This window comes from Neovison vison, chromosome 6 (assembly GCF_020171115.1).
Source record: "Neovison vison isolate M4711 chromosome 6, ASM_NN_V1, whole genome shotgun sequence".
Taxonomy (NCBI): domain Eukaryota; kingdom Metazoa; phylum Chordata; class Mammalia; order Carnivora; family Mustelidae; genus Neogale; species Neogale vison.
In genome coordinates this window covers 18,507,898-18,513,331 of record NC_058096.1, presented here as the reverse complement: position 1 = coordinate 18,513,331, position 5,434 = coordinate 18,507,898, and the positions used below count along the sequence as shown (strand labels likewise).

Sequence of the window (5,434 nt, the reverse complement as noted above, 5' to 3'; positions counted from 1 at the left end):
AGCAAGTGGTGACAGATTAAGAATAGCAATCCAACCTACCACAAAGCCCAACTTTATATATAATAAAAGATACACAAAATAAGACTATAATCAGGTAACATGTTTTATCTATCCAACTGATAAAAACCCTAAATATATTTTCTTAGTGAAGCTATAGGGAAACAGGTGTTCTCATACATTGGTAGCTAGAATATAAAATGCTACAATTCTTTGGGAAAGGAATTTGACAATCTGTAGAAAAATCATATATGCATATACCCTTTGACTCAGCAATTCCACATTTAGAAATCTATCCAAAAGGCATACTGGCATGCCTTTTGTGTATTTTATGTGTTTTATGTGTCAGTTTTATGTGTCAGCTTGGCTAGACTGTAGTCCCCATTTATTCACTCAAACGCGAATCTAGGTGTTGCTATGAAAGTATTTTGTAGATGGGATTAGAGTTGATAATCCACTATTTTTTTAAGGAGAGAATTAATATTTTATTGTCACTTATATCAGATGGCAGGTGGGTCTACAGTCTTCATACTTGATGTAAATGAAAAAAAATTATAAGTTTTAAACAGTCAATGTCTGGTTATGTTCTCAGAAAACATAATTAGATTAACTCATTCATGGTGGCTTCAAGTTTTTCCTTATTTGATCCAGAAAACTCATCTACTTTTTTCTCCTTTTTAAAAAAAAAACTGTAAGGTTGCCAAGAATTTGACTTCACACTCTGTAGCAATATCCTGTCATCGATGTGGACCTCAAGGAACACCACGTTAGAATACTTCTCAGAGAGACAATGAGAGAAAAGATCATTTCGCAAGGCCCACACCACATGGCTGAGAAGTTCACTACTACAAGTTTATCTTCCGTACTCTTCAACTGTTCAACCTTCTAAAAAGCATACTTGTTCTCCAACTGTTTTGCCATTTTGGCAGCTGGGGTCTGCCAAGCGACCCATGAATGTGGCTTCAAAGGATGGGATGGAGATGGAAGAGCTCACAGCAAACTTCCATTTGTAGCAACTGGGGGTGGGCCAGGCAGACATCGCAGGCATGCATTTTGGGGCACCCTGGCCAGACCCTGCCTCCTGGGCCATAATCAGTTTAATTTAAGTAAGGAAGTTTATCCTAGATAATTTGAATGGGACCAATTCATCCAGCTGGAAGCCCTTGGGAGCACAGACTTCTTTAAAGAATAAGAAATTCCACTCGTGGAATTGCCTGTATCTAAATTTTTAGTCTGTCCATCCTGCAATCCTGCCCTGCAGATTTCAGTTACATAGCAAGCCTCAATAATCCCTCAAGCCAATTCCTTGAAATAAATATCCTACTGATTCTGTTTCTCTGGCAGAATTCCGACTAGTAAAACTGGTGAATGTACCAAATGACATAACACAAGAGCATTCATTATACTACTATTTATAACCACAAAGCACTGGAAAACCACGCAAATGTCCACCTATATGGGGACTGCAAAGGAAGACTATTGCTATGGACTGAAAGCTTGTGTCCCTCCAAACTTCATGTTGAAACCCTAATCTCCAATGTGATAGTATTTGGAGATGGGGCTTTTAGGAGTTAAGTAGGTCATGAGGGTAGAACCCTTATGATAAAGTTGGAGCCCTTATAGACAGAGACAGGAAAGAGCTTGCTTCCTCTCTCTGCCATGTGAGGACACCAGGAGAAGATGGCCATCAGATATTGACTCTGCCAACAATTTAGATCTTGAATTTCCAGCCTCCAGAACTATGGAGAAATTAATTTCTGTTATTTACTCACCCAGTCTATGGTATTTTGTTATAGAAACTTGAGCTTTTAATCTTTGTCCTTTGCATCTATAATAAGGACAACCGAGCATCTGTAATAAAGACTATCTCTATCTTCTCATACGGTGTGATACCCAAGACATACTGTAAATTAAGAAAAACAAGATGAAGAAACGTGTAGGCAACACACTGACATTTGTCTAAGAAAAGGAAGATGAGATACATAGTCATGTAAATTCAAAAATTGAAGGATAAATTATTAAAAAAATTTTAAGGAAAAGGAAGAAGGTAGTCTTTTCAAAATGCACCTCGTTTTAGAAATTTGAGTTTGAAACCATGCAAATGAGTTGTGAAAATAGATAAAATGGAAACAATTCAATCTAAAAAAGCAATACCTACAAATTGAAAGTAAATTAAACAAATTAAATTAATGGTGTATTTGGTTAGTGGCAGAGAGAAATTATTTTGATTTAAGAGTTAGATTACAAGGGAGAGTTAGATTACACATCTCCGGTGGGCTATATTCTTGGTGGGACAAAGAGACGTGAAAAAAATTATAAAGTATGAAGCTGTTTTCAACACTAATAGTACCATCAATAATACTGGTTTTATACATTCTGGGGTGTGTTTTGGTGGGGGGGGGGAATGTTTATCCTAACATTCAAAAGCAAATGCAGCAATGTTGATGCTGTTGGGAGCCAGGATATTTCACATGAGAAAGAAGAGATGCAGGTGTAACTCAAAGTTAAAGTAACACTTGTGTGTTACTTAATTACTTAATTCTATCTACATTTAAATTAGAAACATTAGTGAGAGGCACGAGTTCATGGTAAGTGTTGCTTTGTCCGAGAATGGTCACCAGCAGGGGAAGGAGCTGACCTCTACAAAGTTCTGTGACAAGTGGCTACCACCCAGCTTCTTAAGGTGACCGATACTGGTCAAGCGTGAAGTTCAAACATCAGTATGAGGTTTCCCTGCACCTGTATGAGCTTCCCCTGTGGCTGTAACAAATTCCCACAAACTTAATGGTTTAAAAGAGCACAGATTAATTATTTTACAGTTCTGGAAGTCGGAATTCTAAAATGGATCAGCAGAGCTGTGTTCCTTTGGGAGGCTCTAGTAGAAAACTTGTTTTCTAGCTTCTAGAAGCTGCTCATATTCTTTGGCTCATTCAAAACCAACAATGGCTGTTTGTGTCTTTCTCATACCGCATTACTCTGATACTAACTTTCCCACTTCCCCCTTCCACATGTATATGACACTTATGATCACGTTGGGACCACCTAAAGAATCCAGTATAATTTCTCTATTTTAAGGTCAGCTAATTAGCAAACTTAATTCCATCAACAACTTAAATTCTCCCTCACCATGTAACATAACATATTCACGGGTCCTAGGGATTGGAGCAAGGACATTTTTGAGAGAGTCATTTTTCTGCCTACCAAACCACTCAGAACATGCCAGAAAAGAGATTTATGCTTCCCCAACTATGAAGGGAAAAGTGGTGAATTTTGTCACTGCTTGTTGTATTGCACAGCTTCATAAGGTTGGGACCTCAGCCCTGACCACATCAAAAGGGCAAATGCTCCCTTAATCATCAAGCTTAAAGCCTTCCCACCCAAGAATCAAAGTCAGCTCTCCCAGAAGCTAGCATCTCGCCCCATCAGGTGGCTGCGACCTGCCTCAGAGTGAGGAATTTTCACATCTGCTCCTGCCCTTGTCCACATGAATTTTCCCCAGTGAACACTAATCCAGCAGGTTTACTACCAGTAAGCTCTTTGATCCATGGAAACCAACTACATCCTACTGCTTAAGGGACCAGTCGTGGTCAACCACAATGTTGGACCCAGTTCCGTTAGATAATTTCATGAGAGCAAATGAAAGCACTTAACACTCAACAAATTCAAACAAATTTTTATTATAGAAGACAGTAATGCTGCAATGAAGAAGAGAAGAACAAGGACAAAAAAAAAAAAAAAAAAAAACCACAATACATCCAGAACTCATAATCACACAGCCTAGGGAGATGGGAGCAGTAAAACTGAATGGGCAACCAGCTCCAGCAAGAAGCGACACCTGAAGCTTCTCTCACCGGGATGAGGCAGAAAATGATCTTACTCACATGGTACTGGGCTTCCTATACCTCCAGAAACCTCATACTTAGTGATAAAGGTACCTATTTCTAGAAGTAAATTTGCCTGTTGTGTAACAGATTTTTAAATTTTAGAATATGCGATATCACAAAAATTAACTCAAAATGGATCATAGACCTAAATATAAAATGCAAAACTACAAAACTCCTAGAAAATAACATAGGGAAAAAACCTAGATGATAACAGGTATGGCAAATGACTTTATTTTTTTCTTAAGATTTTATTTATTTATTTGGCAGAGAGAGAGAGAAAGAGAGAGATCACAAGTAGGCAGAGAGGCAGGCAGAGAGAGAGGGAGAAGCAGCCTCCCGCTAAGCAGAGAGCCCAATGTGGGGCTCGATCCCAGGACCCTGAGATCATGACCTGAGCTGAAGGCAGAGGTTTACCCCACTGAGTCACCCAGGCACCCCAACAAATGACTTTATATACAACACCAAAGTCACAAAATCACTGATAACCTGAACTGCATTAAAATGAAAAACTTCTGCTCTGTAAAAGACAATTATCAATTGAATGGGAAGACAAGTCACAGACTAGGAGAAAGTATTTGCAAAAGACATATCTGATGAGAGACTGTGATCCAAAATATACAAAGAACTGGGTGGCTCAGTGGGTTAAGCCGCTGCCTTCGGCTCAGGTCATGATCTCAGGGTCCTGGGATCGAGTCCCACATCGGGCTCTCTGCTCAGCAGGGAGCCTGCTTCCTCCTCTCTCTCTGCCTGCCTCTCTGCCTACTTGTGATCTCTCTCTGTCAAATAAATAAATAAAATCTTTAAAAAAAAAAAAACAAAGAACTATTAAAAATCAACAATAAGAAAATAAACAACCTGATTTAAAAATGGGCCACAGACCTTAACAAACACCTCACCCTAAAAAGATATATAGATGACAAGTAAGCATATGAAAACAGGCTTCACAGCATATGTCATAAAGTAAAGGCAGATGAAAACAGCCATGCAATACCACTACACACCCATCAGAATGGCCAAAGTCCAAAATACTCACAACACCAAATGCTGGTGAGAATGTGTAGCAATGCTTGCTCTCACTCAATCCTGGTGGAAATGCAAAATGGCACAAGCACTTTGGAAGACAGTTTGGCAGTTTTTTACAAAATTAAACATACTCTTACCATACAATCCTAAAACCATGCTCCTTGATATTGACCCAAAGGAGCTGAAAATTTATGTCCACACAAAAACCTGCACACAGATGTTAATAGCAGCTTTAGTCTCAGAAATGCCAAAAACTTGGAAGCAACCAAGATTTCCTTCAGTAGGCAAATGGATAAACTGTATACATCCAGATAATAGAATATGATTCCCCACTTGGGCTACCGAGCCATTAAAAGACACTGAGGAATCTGGACAAAGCCCATATAACAAGGCGGCGCTTCCAACTCTATGACAATTACACGGAAAAGCCAAAACTACGGGGACAATACAAAGGTCAGTGGTTGCCAGGAGTTGCAGTGGTGAGGCAGAGATAAACAGGTAGAACACAGAGGAGTTTAAGGGCAATAAAA

General features: G+C 39.1%; 1 pseudogene; it reads right to left on the bottom strand.

The window, feature by feature from the left end:
* Positions 1-598: 598 nt before the first annotated feature.
* Positions 599-918, bottom strand: LOC122910346 (annotated as a pseudogene).
* Between the last annotated feature and the right edge of the window lie 4,516 nt (positions 919-5,434).